The sequence below is a fragment of the Hetaerina americana genome, unplaced genomic scaffold (assembly GCF_022747635.1).
Source record: "Hetaerina americana unplaced genomic scaffold, ioHetAmer1.1.p SCAF_1, whole genome shotgun sequence".
Classification (NCBI taxonomy): Eukaryota; Metazoa; Arthropoda; class Insecta; order Odonata; family Calopterygidae; genus Hetaerina; species Hetaerina americana.
Window position 1 is genome coordinate 81,263,379 of NW_027286069.1, and position 19,085 is coordinate 81,282,463.

The 19,085-nt window shown below is 38.7% G+C and overlaps 1 protein-coding gene across 6 annotated transcripts in view; it reads right to left on the bottom strand.

The window, feature by feature from the left end:
- Window positions 1–19,085, bottom strand: part of LOC139693882 (uncharacterized) — a 136,819-nt gene that overhangs the window by 61,424 nt on the left and 56,310 nt on the right. For 4 of the 6 annotated variants that reach the window (XM_071592210.1, XM_071592243.1, XM_071592202.1 and 1 more), the window contains exon 3: window positions 7,449–7,652. The exons of the other annotated variants lie outside the window; for them this stretch is intronic. The gene's annotated coding sequence lies outside the window, so the exon portion shown is untranslated. The remainder of the gene's footprint in view (window positions 1–7,448; window positions 7,653–19,085) is intronic. 6 annotated transcript variants of the gene reach the window in all.

Consider the following 19,085-nt stretch of genomic DNA (forward strand, 5'->3'; position numbering starts at 1 on the left):
CTATTTTAAACTTGCTTCATCCAAGTACCTCCATGCCTTCTTCGGTCAAAATTTGTCACTAATTAGGGCCTCCAGGATTGGCTCATCCCATCATAAATTACGAAAAAAGAATTACTTAAAGGATAACAAAACATTCGTTGTAAGCTCGAAAATAACCTGAAATTCACAGCTAATTGATTGCAGTATAATTAGTCAGTAAAAATTCTGCTAATTAGTGAGAAACCGTTGCAATTAGATTACTGCAGTTTTGATAACTTCTAGCCTATTATTTGATATAAAGTCGTAAGACACTTTTATTCAGACATCAGGTTATTTCTCTTTCAGTTTAGCACTTAAGTAATATCTGCTAATTTTTCACAAGGAAAATCTAATGCACGTAAGCAAACTATTTTACATATGTTTTCTAACATAACATACGATAGGCATTAGACAGATTTTAGGTTTCAACAAGTGTTTGAACACGAACATGTAAATTTTGAAATTATATTTATAGATATATTATGCGAGAATTTTTTCGGCTTCTCTTTGTTGATGTATTTTCTCTAAGTGTTTCGTCTTATGCTGGGCTCTTCCTCAGGCAATGGAACAATATTCTATAATGAACTAACCCTGAAATAATAGCTACCATTTATCAATTAATGAACTGCGTTGTAGTACACCATCGATGAAGAGAACACTCCAAAAATAAAAAAACAATAAAAGGAACACCATTATTAACACGAAACCTGAACTCCATACAATTTAGATGAATGGGAATCCTTAAAACTATTAATGCAGTTCTACGGCGGTTGGTTGATCTCAAATCTTGTAGCCGAAGTCCCGTGAATGGTGCAGAACTTGAATAAGGCAATTATTTGACGATGAATGGCATTAAGAGAGCTAGCCTTTAGTCTTGAAAGATAAAACATAACCATCTACTACTGAAACTTAAGTCTCGATAGAATATCACCGCAAATACGAAATAACACCAGCCGAGATTGGGACTTCAAACTCGTGACTAAAGACCCATCGTAAAACGGCCTCTATGGACAGTATTAAAACGAATTTCATTAACATTAGACCAATTTTAATCATAAAAATATCAGGGTTACCAAATTCGGTACGTGAATGATTTAGGCATTTGTAATTGGAAAAAGACAGCTTCCGCTGATACTACTAAAAAGTTGCAGGGACCATTTGAATATTCAGACTTATTTTATACTCGAATTAGCTTGACATTAGCTCTTATTTGGCTATTCTTTCTTTAACGCTCACTACGGCATGAATACTTCTTACATTAACTTCGAATGTGATAACAGTTAAGTAAAATTTAGCCTGTTAACCATCTAGAACCGTTATAATTTAATTTTAACAGCTTTTCCCTAAAAAGCAATATATGAAAATATTGTTGGCAATATTAAAAAAATGGTATTTCGTGAGTAAAATAAGCCATTTTTCACTGTCGTCAGATAATGGGAAACGGCTGGCGTGATATATTAAAATCAAAATTATGAATTATGGAAAGGAACCCGATTTTACGCTATATTTCTTTCGTAAACGTATTGATAAAATTACCACAAAAATTCATGGTTTCTCCCCTAGACAAAGTAAAATATTTCATAGAGGGTGCATAGATATTAAGGGTATCCTTTCAGCAAAACTTTAAGTCAATAGGACCAACAATAATACGAGAAAACACATAATGCGAGGCGTGTTTAAAACACAAGGGCCGGCTCATAGAGAGTACCTGGGTCGGTAGCCAATAATTAGAGATTGGCAACAATGAATCATCTCGTGTACGAGCAATGGCTCTATTAGTTAGCTATCACCTACATTATCAGCAGTAAAGAATTATTTCTAATTATTACCCTTATATCTACTCATCTAATATCCCCACAGAATGTCAGCGAAATTTCTGCTAGTATGTAAGAAATACCAAACGTACGTATAATTCGATTCGGATCCAACAGGCGCACTCTTTTGATATACGGAAGTGAATACTGGCGAATTTAGCATAACTTTCAAAGGATTCGCACCAAATTTGTCATAAATACTCAGAGTACTCCATAAAAAATACTGCGATGGCTCTCAAGCACCCCTAAATTCCACCCTCTTGAAGTTACCGGAAACTTACACTCAACATATACATCTACGTGAGACAATCTTGTGTTAACAAGTGCTTAGAGAACAATATTATTTGAATAAACAAAGTATTACCAATCGAAACCTATACTAACTTCAAATATTGCCACTTAACATTGTTTTTAATAAAGGATTAAAAAGAATAATTTATTCATAGCTTGAGTCAAGAAAGAAAATGACAAGAGATTAGTTTCCTAAGTTGTTGATTTATACATATTAAACATTAAGGTTGTGATGCAAATAGAAGTATTTGGGATTTATATATGTTTCTCCCCGATAGACAATACAGGAGAAGCAAATTCTCTTCCATCTATCCTGTAGGAGAAGCAAATTTTTGTTAAAAAAATTTCTAGACACGTAGATGGTCGGACGTGACTGCCGGTAAAAAGAAATGAACATTTTGTTACTCGAGTAACCGGGGAGACTTAATTTATTTTTTGTATAGTTTTGAAGTGAGATTTTGCAGCGAGAGAGGAGGGTAGGGAGTGAAAGGAAATTTTGAAATTGTCAAAACGCCATTTAATGTATGAAATTTATTTAATCATACAAAATAGGAGGACATAGATAGATGGATGTGATAGGAATAGAGGGACGGAATGATCGAGGACGAATCCATTATTAAAGAATAGATATTTTAGAAAGCTGAAAAGAGATGAGGAGGATGCAAGAAACTTAATGAAGGATAAAGTAATTGACTGAGAAACCGATTCGGCAACTGAAATGACGTCGAAAAAGAAATGGATGGATAGGTGTCAATATCAATGACGGAAATACGTACATTAAAACATTGACAGGATTGAGATTTTGCTAAAAAAATGAAAAATGTTTGTGAAGGGGTTACAAATAAAAAACGATACCAGTTGTTAGAGAAGACAGATGTACGTTTTCCGAAAATAGATAGAAAACGGGGAAAAGCAGCACAGCAAACACACTATCCCAAAATTCAGGATGTGAATTAAACAAATTCTTTTTCGAGTTCTTTATCACTGGATATTTGGCGAAGAAATATTTAAAAGTTTATAACGCTGAGTGAACATGATCTATTTTCAAAGAATGAATTTTAGTTGCGCAAACAAAAATGTCTATTTATTACTCTTAACACTATTCACCATAACATCCCCTGTCGAATGCCAACGGAATTTCAGGTACTAAAGAATAAACAGGAAGCACATACGCAGCACAAATTGGATACATATGACAATACTATTTTGACGGTCGGAAGGGAATCGCAGCGAATTTTAATTTCCGCCGGGCTTTGCAGCCACACGAGCTCTCCCTACTCAAGGTTTTGAGCACTCCACCAAGATTTAAGGAGTGTTTTGGTAAAAATTTGATAGTTGGGGATGAAGAATGAGCGGGCCACGAAAGGATGAGGATTGGATGCACTGTTAATGGACTGGTAAGTTTGAAATCAGTGTTCGACGCTGGGTTGGTTACACTGAGAGAATGAATGAGCGTCAAATTACATAATACGAGGGTCATCCGGAAAGTAGTACCCGTTCGTGAAATAAAGACACAAAAGTAAATATTAACAAACATAAAAAATTTTATTTGAAAGAGGATACTTTAAACTACTTCTCAACATAATCTCCAAGCAAATTAAGGCATTTGTCATAACGTGTGACAAGTTTCTGTATTCCTGCTGCATAGTCCTTCGCCGCCAGCTCATTGAGATACGCGAGGGACCCATCTTGCACAAATTTTTGCATAATGCAGATGGTGTTTAACAATTTCATGAACAATTGTTCGAGAAACATTGGGAAAATGCTCACAGATGTCATCAATTGTGACGCGCCGATCGTTCCTCACGAATTCGTCAACTGAGCTCACCAGTTGGTCTGTAATGACAGACGGTCTCCCCGAACGCTCATCGTCGTGTGTGTTCCCCCTCCCCATGTTGAAGTTGCGACACCACCGCCGAACAGACGACTCGTCCATTACATTGTCTCCATACACCTCCTTTAATTGGCGATGAATATCACATGGGCGAACGTTTCTTGCATTGAGGAATTTAATCACTGCCCTCACTTCACAACTGGCGGCGTTCTCAATTTTTTTAAACATTGTAAACAATCACAGAAACAACACAGGCAATGCTAGCGTCACGCAACTTGGCTCAGAGAAGGCAGACAAGCCACTGAAGCTATCTGACCTCGTCCAGCGGCTACTCGCGTCGTCAGCACTTCATGCGGCACGAACGGGTACTACTTTCCGGATGACCCTCGTAGATATACGAGAGAAGAGTAAATAGCTTGCGAGAAAGGAGTAGACCGAGGAACATTGATGAATGTTGTCGAATAGATTATCAGTATGAGGAAAATAAAAGTCTCAAAAACAGAAAGGTATTCAATATGAAACAATACCCTTATGTGACAGAGGTGAAAGAACTATGAAATGACAGGGCAATAAGGAAGAAATTATTAAAAAGGAGTACTGAAATAAATTTAAATCTGTCTGTTTCGGAATGTCTACCCGAAAGAGAATGGCATTAACCGTGTGCATTACATGCCGTGGTGACAATTAGCCTTACAACATCGACAGTTTTCAAGATCGATAATAATTCATCTGAATATTGATTTAGTTGATTAAGATTACCAACACGTAAATTAAAATCATTAAATTAATGATATGAAATAAAGTGAAGCCTTCCGCCACTGCAAAATAATTGGGCATCTCAGAATTTTAGTGACGCTAGCTTATATTTTTTGAACAAATATTTACACAGCATATAATATTTTAACCTTTGATCTGCTTTGAAATTTTTGCACTAAATCAGTGTATGAATTCAAAAATTTCAAAAGAAACTGCGGGAGATGCCGCAACAGTAACTTTTAACGGAGTAATCCGCTAATGTGCATTTCAATCCAACAATTTCAGAGTGTAAAAATCATTCGCCTTGACTGGGATTCGAACCCAGATCAAAATTTCAGAGTTAAAGAGGACGCTTCGATAGCTTAACTGGTTAAAGCACTCGACCGGATATTGAAGGATCTGGGTTCGAATCCCAGTCAAGGCGAATGATTTTTACACTCTGAAATTGTTGCATTGTATGAATTTAGTCGAAAAGAGTTTGATGTTTTCAAACTTATGTCAGGGAACGCAAGGTATCTTCAAATTATTACTTTTTACTGTCCGTATTTATAGTTTCTTTAAATGAAATATGTACGAGGGTGGTCTGAAAGGTTTCCGACCTAACAAAGATTCCAAACGTTTTTTCTGAAATTTTATGAGGTCGGAAACTTTTCAGACCACCCTCCCACGTGGTAGCAACATTTCTGACCAAGTGCCATCTCCGGGGACTACTCTATGAAATTACCTTGAGGAAAAGAGTGGTTTAGGTAAATAAGCGTAAGCTGTTTCCGTTTTGCAGTGAAACTCTTTTCAGACATTTACTTTGTAGAGACAGTGACTTGGTGTATTGAGAAATAATATGAGTCCCTCGTCGAACATTAGATTTCCTTAGGGGAAACTGAATTCAGCTGCTGCTGACTGTGCCAGGTGCTCAGTTGATGGTCAAAACGGCTAAGAAAAAATATCAGAATATATAATTTTTTAACCGGAAGAGGCACAAGTGCTTTTGGATAATGCTTAGCGCTCGTGTTACAACGACCTTGATAACTGAAATAGAACAAATGACGGGGCTATAATTAAGGGCCAGTGACGGAATTAGCCATCTGTCTAGCCTTAAGCCTCGAGGGCAGCTCAAAAAAGGAATACAATGGAGCTATAGAAAAGGTAAATGGAGAATATCCACTACTCATAAATTTCTACGAAATCAACTCTTGCGTGAACAATAAAAAATCCCCGTTGCTATTGAAACAAATTGACATAGATGGCATTGAAATGACAAACAAAAATGTTTTTTCACGAAGATATTCATCAACTGAATTTAAATTCGAATTTTAAGCTACCTATTTCTCACTGAGATTCATCATAAATTTTCTTTCTAAAATTATTCTAATTTTTTCGTAACTTTTACATTATTTAAAAAAATATTTATAAATTTTGAATTACTGATCACGATACCGCAATAAAGTATCAATTCCAAATTAGAATTCTTTGGAAAACTTTACAACAAACATATTTACCACCACAAGAATTTCGAATCTACGTAGCTTAATATAAATGCAGTTGTCAGGATATTGAATGATGTCACATTCATCAGAGGACACGGCTCAAAAAAAATACGTGCAAATACAGAAAAGCGAGAATTGCTTGAAACATTCAAACTATTCAGAGGAGGTAGGCTACTGCTGTGCATGTAACTCTCTTGTGTTTCATATGCATCCCTATTCTGCGCTGGAAAGCAATTATTCATTATTTTATTTTCAAATTAAAAATAAGTAGCGAGATGAAGTACTCAAGGTGTATGTATCCACCGTGACAATACATTTTATAAATGGAACCCCTAACGGTAGTCACTTTTAATGTAGAGTTGCTATTTATATGTTCTATCTATGTTTTAGTTTTATGGTTTTGCTTATAATTAAATTAAAATATATTTCTATACCGTGCGATATCCTCCCTAACCCACCACTTTAAACAACGTTTTTTTCTGATCACGCTAGAGTAAATTAAATAAAAACATTCTTACTAGATTTGAGAGATGGTTGAGGCTGATGCTTAGTAGAAATCCATTTGTAACGCACGAAGACAGAATCAAAGACTTTGATTCTGCTTAGTCTTTGATTCTGTCTTCGTGCGTTAACATTCGCTCTAATTCGTCTTGAATTTAAAAAAATTCCAGTAATAAAAGAGAAACATTTTTTGCTCTGAAAAATGAATGCTACCATCGCCAAGTTCCATATATCCATATCCCACCGATTTCCCACCAGTTTAGTATTCATTAAAAAAAATATTGATTTTCTTATTATGTTGGAGTTTAATTTATCTGTTTGCTACCTTAGAAGTAAATGCAAACATATGTTAAAAGATAATGCCCGGGGAATAAAAAAACAAATACTTCCCTTCAACATTCCTAGGTAACGGGTATAGCCTAGCGAACCCTTTTCGTGTTGACCGTAGAGAGTCCGTCCCAGGTCCAGCAACCCTGTTTTTAACAACCCTTTATTGCTGACCATCTAGCATTGAAAGTCGAAAACTATCACGCTCCAGTTAGGTTCTCGCATTTTCTATGAAAGAAACGTGAAGGCATACTGGTATATTTCCCATCACGAGGCTCTCTAAAGTGCGCAATGACTCACTCATATCCATCACCAACATATCGGAAGCTTGGAGAGGTAAGGAATACGGGGGGGGGATAAAGGCGGGGAGTGGGGGAAGAGAAGCGGGTAATCGGGAAACGATCTGGTTTCCATAGCATGTACCTGAAATCCGGAGTCCTCAAGGTGTTCTGCATTATTGGGCCCCTTCATTCGTCGCCAGATTCCAGAAACGATTGCGCAGCGGAGGCTTGCAAGGAGAACGGAACATGAATATCCAGCCTTTGTCACAACCAAGCCTACGGTTGCTTATCGAACTTTCTGGTCCTCAGCAGAGTGTGAAACACCCTCCTTCTGGCTTGAAGATACCTGAACGAGAAAACAGGATCGTTCAATGTTTATAATATCTCACTCCCACGCGACAAACAAAGATGAACACAGTGGTCTGTAAAGGGAATAAAATACGTGGTAAAGTAGAGAGAGACATTCGAAGGGTTTCTATGTCTAATGAAATAAAACAATTGAGTAATGCGAAGCCGTCAAGTGGAGTGCGAAGACTTTTAAGATATGGCATATCTGGGTTCTCTCTCTTTGTTATGCTGTTTCATTCTCATTTTATGCAACACTATGCATTTCATATTGTTTGATATTGTATTACTCGTATTCATTGATACGTCCTCGCTAGTCTTGTAGAATCTAGTAAATACGTAAATGCAGTACATAAGTTAACGCAAAGCATGGAAGAAATAGAGCGTAATCATACCCATTATGCACGGTCTCAAATACTTACCAGCTAAATTATTTTTAAAATACATTGATTTTTGTTACAAGCACACGGCTTTCAGCATGGAAAATGATTTATTTCTTACACATTTCACCATACAGGCCTACGCATACATGTACAAGAATGTATAAATACATGCACATGTGTTACAAGAAGTCTACCCGAGTGGAGTGTCAACAGTTGTGGGGATACTGGAAAAGAGAACAACCACTCTTTTACTTCGGGTTTATTTCTATTCCAGTCTTCATTCCATAGTCAAATTAAAAAAAAATGTACTTTTGGCAGGTGAGATATAAGGAGCAGATCATCTGAGCTCACTTAAGAGTAATTAAGTATCTAGCAGGTATATGACACGGCTGTAAAAATCTTCATTCGTACCATCGACCGGTTACGAATTTGAGTCCGATTTATACAAATCGTGGTATATTGTATAATGATAGAGGGAAAATTTGAAGTTGATAAACATTTGGAGTCGACAAAAATAAAGATATATCAATCGCGAATATGCGCATCAGAAATTCAATTACAGTAGCGATGAGATGCTTTCGAATTACAGCAGGATTCAAAGGATTCTGTGTGAATATTACACCATCACAAGAAGCTGCAAGCTCAGTCGAGAAAAAAGCCACGCACAGAGGAATCTCCGACAGAATGATAGAGCGTGGAGTAACCACATTCAAAGCTCATTCTCTTAACCATTACGGGAAGGTTTCACGTGGCGATAGAGATTATGATGAATGTGGCTATCCATTTCAGTTGGAGACGATTCTTTGGGTAAGTATCCTTAAAGTAATACCATAGACACCGAACTAGATGGGCCCATTTCCGGAACTTGGTCCATTCCGTCGCGGCGATCTCGTATAAAGGAAAATATTCGGACAGATTCTCGAAATCCTGAATACTCGGCACCAAAAGTTCGGGTAATGCTGGGAACCCATGTAGAAAACATATTGCAGATTTATAGTTCCACACGTTTAATCGCAATGTCAAAAACTCGTTACGCTACCCTACAGCATATTATTAGGTAAAATATGGTGTAAAACAGGTGCGGGAGGGTGATGTGGGGGGAAGGAGCGTGTTGACAGGATAGTTGGGAGAGTGGAAGGGAAGGGAAGGAGATCCTGAGTAATAAACCACAACAGAATCCAGAGGTAATGGCTTTTGGAGGTCTTTGGAAGGGCACGTCATTACCCCCTTATTCCTCCCTCATTCTGCCTGCCATTGATTATCGACATAGGGTAGACGATTAAACGTTAGGGTCCCCAGGTGTACATTTATTGTCCCCGTACATCACTGTTGCAAATAGTACCTATGTCATTCCTAAAATATCACTTGCGCACTATCTTCGGGATCTTACATTTGAAGCACAACAATTCTTGTATATTTAATAATAATTTGAAGTGTAATTACGAAAATAATTTTCATTGCGCATTTTTTATCAATTACATTTCATTATTACATTTTATTGAGGTATCTAGAGGAACATAGAATACAATCAGGACGTATTTACCTGTTAATTAGATTTCGAAAAGGCGTTTGATAGAGTGAATTGGGTACAACTACTGAGTATATTGCAGAAAATAGGATTAGATTGGAGAGACAGGGGGCTAATCCGCAGCCTGTATATGTCTTAGACTGCTCAGGTGCGAGTGGGGGACGGAGAGTCCGGATGGGCAGTGTTAGGAAGAGGTGTAAGCCATTATCACCGGTGCTGTTCAACGTATCTGTGGAGGAAATAATTGAACAGGTATGGGAATAACTGGAGATAGGTGTGACAATCGGCGGGAAGTTTGTAAAATCAGTTAGGTTTTCTGATGGCTAAGCTCTTATTTGTCAGTCAGCCAAGGGCTTGCAAGCATTGCTGAGTGACTTGGAAACTCAGTGCGATAGATATCGGATGAGAATCAATATAAATAAAACAAAGGTTATGCAATTTTCCAGAAAGACAAAGGTATAGCGGAACATTAAAATAGGAGGGCATAAACTGGAGCAGGTGAAACAGTTTACGTATCTCGGAAGTGGTTTGGACCAACACGGTCAAAGTAGTAGGGACTTAAGGAGAACATTGAACTAGGCAAAGAGGCTTTCATGAGGAAGACGGAGTTGATGACTGGGACGTTGAGTAAGGATGTTAAAAAAAGACTCGTAAAAACTTTGATATGGGGCGTAGTTATGTACGGCGCGGAAACGTGGCCACTGAAGTAGGAGGATAGACGTAGACTGGAGGCCTTTGAAATGTGGGTTTGGGGAATAATATATAAATATGAAATTGACCAAAAGGAAAACAAATGAGGAAGTACTTGGTATGGTGGGCGAGGAGAGGGGATTGTTGGAAGAGATCATAAGGAGGCAGGTAAAATAAATGTTGGGCGTATTGATTGGTAGTGGGATGTTGAAGACTGCAATAGAGGGGTGAATGTTGTGCAAACGAGGAAAGGGAAGGAACAGGATAAGGATGTTGGACGGGATGAAGGGAGGAAGAGAGTACATAGAGATGAAGAGGGACTTGATGTAGTGTAGGTGTGCTGGATTGCGTTTTGTTAGGAGTCACAAAATATTAATTTGGTAGTTGTGTCAATCAAAAACTTACCTTAACCTAATAGGTATCTAACGCATGCGAGTATTAAGCAGTTTAATATGGTTTAACATTATTATTAGCTGAAATCAAAAATAATACCTAAGATATATATTAATTCCAAGTTTTAGGTCCTTAGGTAAAAGACAGAACATATTTCGTTACGTCTTTCTAGTTCCGAGAAGCTTTTCCTTTCTGAATTTATTCCAAAATTAGCTTTTTTGTGTTACCACAAAAATCCGGATTAAAACACACAAAGGTATTTTATTTTTCAGATGGTGGAAATCGATTGCATTGCATATTAAGAATCGGAATCCTTGTTTTTGATTTTGTTCATAGTTAAAGGTTGAATATGTAGAGTTAATGACTCCCTCCTCAAAACTCATTTTATAAGAACACTGTAGAAACCCTCAGAAGGTCGTGGTGAAAATAATCAATTACCGAAAACCCACTAAAGAGCATTGCAATATATTACCCCGTTGGAGGGATTCGAAACTACTACCATCGATAAATAGGTGAGGGCATGACTATCGGGGCAGAGAGCATGGAGCAGGGTTTATAAAGTCGTCACGTGGGACATCCGTTAACTATTAAATAATCTTGTGGCAACAACCCAGGAATGCCATGGGTAGATTTTTCTTAGGAAGTAATTGGGTCGGTTTCTTCGAGCAACCAAGGCAGGACTCAGTAACATGTCTCCCGCTCCCGGGGTAGACATTTTATAAACGGGAATCACATCCTCAACGGGCACGCTTCCACCTTCATTCCTAACTCACATCTTCTGATGCATAACAGTAAAGCAGAAAAAACTTTGGAGAACCGATCGCCCCATACTTTCACGGCAGTATCTTCACAGCTCATCTCATATTCTATACGTAATTAATAATTTTCTCATCATAAAATTCTTTCGAGGGGTTGCCATAGTATTAAATAAAGAAGTAGGAAGAAGCGTAGTCGATATAGAGGAGGTAACGGATAGATTATTAGTAATAGAAATAAAAGCAGAACCGACGAACTTGGTTATTATTCAGGTATGCATGCCACCGAGCAACCATAAGGAAGAAGAGGCCGATAGGATAGACGATCAGTTAGAGGACACAATCGCGTGTATTCCTGCAGGGAAACATTTGATAGTGATGGGGGATTGGAATACGACGGTAGGCGAAGGAAGAGATGGTGACGGTTTAGGCGCGAGGAATGACCGCGGGGAGAAAGCAGTTGAGTTCTGCAGGAGACAGCGGCTAGTCATGACCAATACTTGGTTTAGACACCACAAAAGACGCAGGTATACATGGAAAATGTCAGGTGACTCAGAAAGGTATCAGTTAGATAATATAATGATTATGCACAGCAGATTTAGGAACAGCGTGAATAATTCGCACAGCTTCCCGGGAGCGAAGGGACACTGAGATCAAAATTTAATTGTAGTGAAATGTAGCCTCCGTTTAAAAAAGATAATGCAGGGGCGTCGGGTTAGAAAACGGAATGTAGAAGCATTAAATGGATTGACACGGAAGGAGTGCCGGCAGGCTGCAGAGAAAATAAAGGGTTGTCTAAAGCCGGGAAAGACACTATTGGAACCGTTAACGCTAAAAGGACTAGGAAACCATGGATCACGGATGAGATGATTACAAAGATGGAAGAGCGGCGAAAATGGAAGAATGTAAATACAGAATTAGGCAAAATGAAGTACAAAGAATTGAACAATAAATTGAGGCGGGCAACAAATAAAGCAAAAGAAGCATGGTGGAAGATGCAGTGCGAGGATATGGAAAGTCTGCAGAGGAAGAGTGAAATCGGTGCGCTGTATAGCAAAGTTAAATCGTTATCGGGAAGTAAGAAAGGAAGATCTATGCTAACAGTTAGAGATAAGGCGGGTAAGGTAATAGTTGACGCAGGAAAGATCCAAGAGAGATGGAAGGAGGATATAGAAGAACTGTATAGTAAAGAACTTAGACCAACACAGTTAGACATTGAAAAAGAATATGACGTAGAGGAAGACAGCTTAGTTCCAGGCATACTAGACAATGAGATAGAAAGGGCATCAAGGGAGATGTAATCAAATAAGGCCGTGGGGGTTGACAACATTCTTGTGGAACTACTAAAAGGTTTACGAAAATGTGGGTGGAAGAAGCTATATGGACTCATAAGTTGTATCTACGGGGAAGGAATTTGGCGGGAAGACTTCGTGAGATATGTGTTAGTTCCTATTCCGAAAAAGATAAAGGCTACATCATGAGAGGACTACAGAACAATAATTTTCCACGCAGCTAAAGTTGCTCTCAGGATCATAAACAAAAGGATAGAGAGTAGGGCAAATGATTACTTAGGGGATGATCAGTTTGGGTTTGGGAAGGGGAGAGGTACGCGTGATGCCATTGCAGTAATGAGATTATGAATCGAGAGGAATATAGAACACAACCAGGAGGTATTTGCCTGTTTCGTAGATTTTGAAAAGGCATTTGATAGGTGAATTGGGAAAAACTACGGAGTATTTTGCAGGAAATAGGAATAGGTTGGAGGGAAAGGAGGCTAATCCGCAACCTGTACATGTCTCAGACTGCTCAGGTGCGGGTGGGAAACGGGGAGTCAGGATGGGCAGTGTTAGGAAGGGGTGTAAGGCAGGGTTGCCCATTATCACCGTTGCTGTTCAACCTGTATGCCGAGGAAATGATCAAACAGGCATGGGAAGAACTGGAGGTAAGAATGAAAGTGGGCGGGGAATACGTAAAATCAGTTATGTTTGCTGATGGCCAAGCTTTAGTATGTCAGTCAGCCAAGGGGTTGCAAGCATTGCCGAGTGAATTGGAAATTCAGTGCGACAGGTATGGAATGAGAATCAATATTAATAAAACAAAGGTTATGCGATTTTCTAGAAAGAAAAAGGCTAAGCTAAACATTAAAATAGGAGGGTAATAACTAGAGCAGGTTGAACAGTTTACTTATCTCGGTAGTGTTTTGGACCAACACGGTCAAAGCAGTAGGGACGTAAGGAGAAGAATTGCGCTAGGCAAAGAGGCTTTCACAAGGAGGAGGGAGTTGATGGCAGGGACGTTGGGTAAGGATGTTAAGAAAAGACTCGTCAAAACTTTGATATGGAGCGTAGCTATGTACGGTGCGGAAACGTGGTCATTGAAGCAGGAGGATAGACGTAGATTGGAGGCTTTTGAAATGTGGGTGTGGAGAAGAATGGAGAAGGTGAAATGGACTGAGAAGAAAACAAATGAGGAAGTACTTGGTATGGTGGGCGAAGAGAGGGGTTTTTTGGGAGAAATCCTATGGAGGCAGTAAAAGTGGATGAAGGGGGTGTTGACCGGCAGTGGGATGTTGAAGACTGTGATAGAGGGGAGAATGTTGGGCAAAAGAGGAAAGGGAAGGAACAGGATAGGGATGTTGGACGGGATGAAGGGAAGAAGAAAGTACTCAGAAATGAAGAGGGACCTAATATAGAGTAAGATTATGGATTTTGTGTTTTGCTAGGAGTAATAAAATGTTTGTTTGGTAGTTGTGTCCATCCAAAAACCTACCTTAACCGGTAGATCACCTTAAAAAAAAGTCTTTCAATACCGTTTCACTTCGTCGCGAGCTTATATTGGCCATTACTACCAATCGATTTCTACAGTAGATATTTAGTTTGTAGTATCACCTGCGCGTAGAAAATCTCAGGAACCGGAAGAGATAAAAGATTTTGATATATTTGGAACTGACTAAATTCTTCGAACCTTGGAGGTACTGTGCTGTACCTTGTGCTTTCGTAGTCGACGTCAATTGCAAGCAATAATTCATCGGCTTCACCGTCTCGACGCCTCCGTCAATGGTGGAGCTAGTTCTCGAAACGTTGGGGTTCGAAAACTCAACGCGGTGTGGGACAGAAAATTTTCTTTTCTGGAAAAACTAAATCATGCGTCAATATAGACAGATACCCAAGACTCATTTTCTAGGATATTCGGGAGGATCACAGCGTTCAAACTTCTAGGTATTATTGTAGTTTTTAAATGATTTACAAAATAAAAAATATTTCCTAAAACATAACAGGATAATACCTAACAGAATAGTACCTAACATTGAATTCAGGCTCAAATATGCGGAAATTTATGTCCGCAAAATTAGGAGCATTAAGTATCAAATAAATGTTGTGGAAAATAAGCACTTTCCCAAATTTCATGAGAATCACAAGTATTTCTTAGAGTGCTGCTGCAGTTACGTTTCAGGAAATAAGTTTAACCCATGAACCTCAGTAAACTACTGACTGACTTTGCAGTGATATTACGCCTTACACGTCTTTTCACCGATATTTGCAACACGTTGAATTAGATTTTGGTAGAGAAGGTTATGTATGATGTAATTTTCATTGAATTTTATTGTTTGCACTTATATTTCACACGCACGTAAATAACTGTAAGCAATTGAAACGGACCTTAATTTTATGCCTTTTTTTGTTAATATTCTAGCAAACCACCAGATTTAATGCTGTAGCTCAAAGTGATTACAAAATAACTAAATATGACTTTGAAGGAACGCGCACAGTGCAAATCCACGAGAAAAATCAATCTTAGGGCGCAATATCTCACGTTTCGTCTCCGAGTGATCGATTGACCTTTTTCACCCACCTCTCGATCACGCACGCTCACGGACCGCCGCGATAGGAAATCAAGTTTCCATCTGAGCGAGAATACCTTCCTCTCCCAGCATCGGCCAAGTGACGCATTCACGCTTGACAATTGAAAGGGAATTGCAAATATCGGAAATCGGAGTGAAAATAAATAATCTGAGCTAGTAGCAGCGGGGGCGAGCGTGTTTCTCACTCCTTCCGCCAAGAGCAGCACGGGGAAATTTTCTCTCAGTTTCTTTTCCGAACGCGCGCCTTTGGCTCGGGTAGCCAAGATCAAGATCGCAAATTCCTGGCTGATCAAGGCGTCCTTGCAGCCAAAGTTGTTTCGACGTGATACCACTTCTTATAGTTGGCCACTCCTTATGCCGAGATCGTATGTATACTTCTAGTAAATGACTTTTATTAGATATTTGATTCATGGGGACGCAGTATAGGATAGAGAGGCGAGAAAATAAATCCTGCACTTGCGTCACAATAGCATCAGAAGATAGTTTCATAAATCTGGATAGCTTTTACCAGTGATACGAAAGTATTTAATGAGACTGGATAATGCGTAAATCGATTACTTATCAACATCATCCCCGCAAAAAATCCAGCCAATGGCTGGACCTGTAATTGATGGAATATGGGATTGCATCACCATTAACGAAAAACTTGGTTTTGCAAATAGCTGCACCTGGAATTGCTCAAATATAGAAGGTGTATTTGGGAAATAATTATCCTATATTACCAAGAAAGGGAACCTAACGCAGTGAAATAGATTAAACAAAAGCCTCGATGGCATAGTAACAGCATTTTATATGAGAGCGTAATATATTCATCTGACCTCATCGATCTGGAGTAAAAAAACAATAATGTTATGCCAATACAGTGAGTCACTGGGATGCGATGAAAAGGTAAGAACATACATTTTTCCATTTTTATTCGAGCGATGAAATCATTCTAATTTTTATTCGCGCTTCCCAGTACCGATCAGCTTACGTCAAGAAGTAATTTAGAATTGTACCAGCTGAATCAATTGAAGCAGATCGCTGAAAAAAAGCATTAAGAACTGATGCAATTAACATGAGAAAAAAGGTGGTATGAGTACAAATCAATTCAAGCAAGCCAAGCATACCACCAGTTTTCGTGACTAAGAAATGAGAGTTAAAGTTTACTCTAAGAGAGTTTCAACTACGGAATCCCAAAACGTGGCATTTGTATTTTTCGGCTTACTTTTCAATATTTTAGTACCGAATCCTACGTTATGATCAAGAGTAATGAATTTTTGGAACAGACATACACCTTTCTTACAGCAGTAGTTCCAAGGATCCATTTTAAGCATTGAAACCGCTTGAATATGTTCATATTAATTTGTTTACTTATTTCAGACTACTATACATAAATGGAACGAGTAGTTGGAGATTTGGGCTACTGAACGAAGGGCCCCGAGTTTGCATCACGTTATGCTTTTGGATATATCCATCTAAAATCCATGCGATTCAATTTTCCGGTTTCTAGAACTTCGTGGTTAACCAAATGTTTGCAAATGGAATGGAGCTGGCCATCCGTATTATGGTGAATAAATGAATTTCACTCGCCTTAATGCTTACGTTCGCGGTGCGCTGTTATACTTCTGCACCCTAATAACTAACTCTCTGGCCGAGCACTTGATTATGATGACGAAAGAAGGCAATATGTGTTAAACTGGAGAATATCAGGTGCATTGATACAATAAATGTCCAATGCCCAGAGATAGGATGAATCGAGTACATTATAAAAAATGAAATTAAGTTATACGTTTAATTTATGCCTAGTGGTAAAATACATGGTAATTTACACGCAAATAAATAATTTATGTAGAAAAGCTATTCATACATTATACAGCTAAAAGGAGCAAACGATTTATATAAGGTAATACTTAATTATACTGGTTAAGGTAGGTTTAGAATGGACCCAACTACAAAATTAAAATTTTGTGACTCCTAAAAAAACACAATCCAGCAACCTACTTTAAAACAAATCCCTCTCCATCTCTGTGTACTTCCTTTCTCCCTTCATCCCGTCCAACATCCCTATCCTGTTCCTACCCTTTCCTTGTGTGCCCAACATTCTCTCCTCTATTACAGACTTCAACATCCCACTGCAGATCAATACGCCCTTCATTCATTTGTCCTGCCTCCTTATGATATCTCCCGACAACACCCCCTCCTCGCCCACCATAGCTAGCACTTCCTCATTTCACCTTCTCCATCCTTCTCCACACCCACATTTCAAGAGCCTCCTAGCTACGTCTATCCTCCTGCTTCAATGACCAAGTTTCTGCGCCATACATAGCCACGCTCCATATAAAAGTTTTTACGAGTCTTTCTTAATATCCTTACTCAACGTCCCTGTCATCAACTCCCTCCTCCTCGTAAAAGCCTCTTTGCCTAGGGCAATTCTTCTCCTTACGTCCCTACAACTTTGACCGTGTTGGTTCAAAACACTTACGAGATAGGTTAACTGTTTTACCTGCTCTAGTTTATGCCCTCCTATTTTAATGTTCCGCTATAACTTTGTCTTTCTGGAAAATTGCATAACCTTTGTTTTATTTATATTGATTCTCATCCGATATCTATCGCACTGAGTTTCCAAGTTACACAGCAATACTTGCAAGCCCTTGGTTGACTGACAAATGAGAGCTTAGTCATCAGAACACCTAATTGGTTTTACAAATTTCCCGCCGATTGTCACACCTATCTCCAGTTATTCCCATACCTGTTCAATTATTTCCTCCACAGAGACGTTGAACAGCACCAGTGATAAGGCTTACACCTCTTCCCAATACTGCCCATTCGGACTCTCCGTCCCCCACTCGCACCTGAGCAGTCTGAGACATGTACAGGTTGCAAATTAGCCTCCTGTCTCTCCAATATATTCCTATTTTCAGCAATATATTCAAGAGTTTTTCCCAATACACTCTATCAACCGCCTTTTTTAAATATACGAAACAGGCAAATACAAGCAAGGCATTGTACGTCCTGATTGTATTTTATATTCCTCTCGATTGGGATCACACGTGCCGCTACCCTTCCGAAACCCAAACTGATCATCCCCTAAGTAATCATTTGTCCTACTCTTACCTTTTTTTGATGATCCTGAGAACAACTTTAGCTGCGTGGAAAATTATTGTTCTGTAGTCCTCTCATGAAGTAGCCTTTATCTTTTTCGGAATAGGAACTAACACATATCTCACGAAGTCTTCCCGCCAAATTCCTTCCCCGTAGATACAACTTATGAGTCCATATACCCTCTTCCACCCACATTTTCGTAAACCTTTTAGTAGTTCCACAAGAATGTTGTCAACCCCCACGGCCTTATTTGATTACACCTCCCTTGATGCCCTTTCTATCTCATTGTCAAGCATGCCTGACCCTAAGCTTTCTTCAGCTATGTTATATTATCTTTTTATGTCTAAGCTTGATGGCCTAAGTTCCTTACCATACAATTCTTCTATATTTTCCTTCGATCCCTCTCGGATATTTTCGATTTCAACTAATATATTATCCCTTATCTCTAACTGTAAACACAGATCTTCCATTCTTACTTCCCGATTGTAATTTAACCTTGCTGTATAGCGCACCAATTGCTGTATAGCTCTTCCTTTGCAAACTTTCCATATCCTCGCACTGCGTCTTCCACCATGCTTATTCTACTTTATTCGTTATCCGCCTCAAATCATTCTCCAACTCTTTTTACTTTTTTTTGCTTAACTCTTTGTTTACATTCTTCCATTTTCTTCACTTATTCATCTTTGTAATCATCTCATCCGTGATCCATGGTTTCCTAGTCCTTTTCGCGTTAACGGCT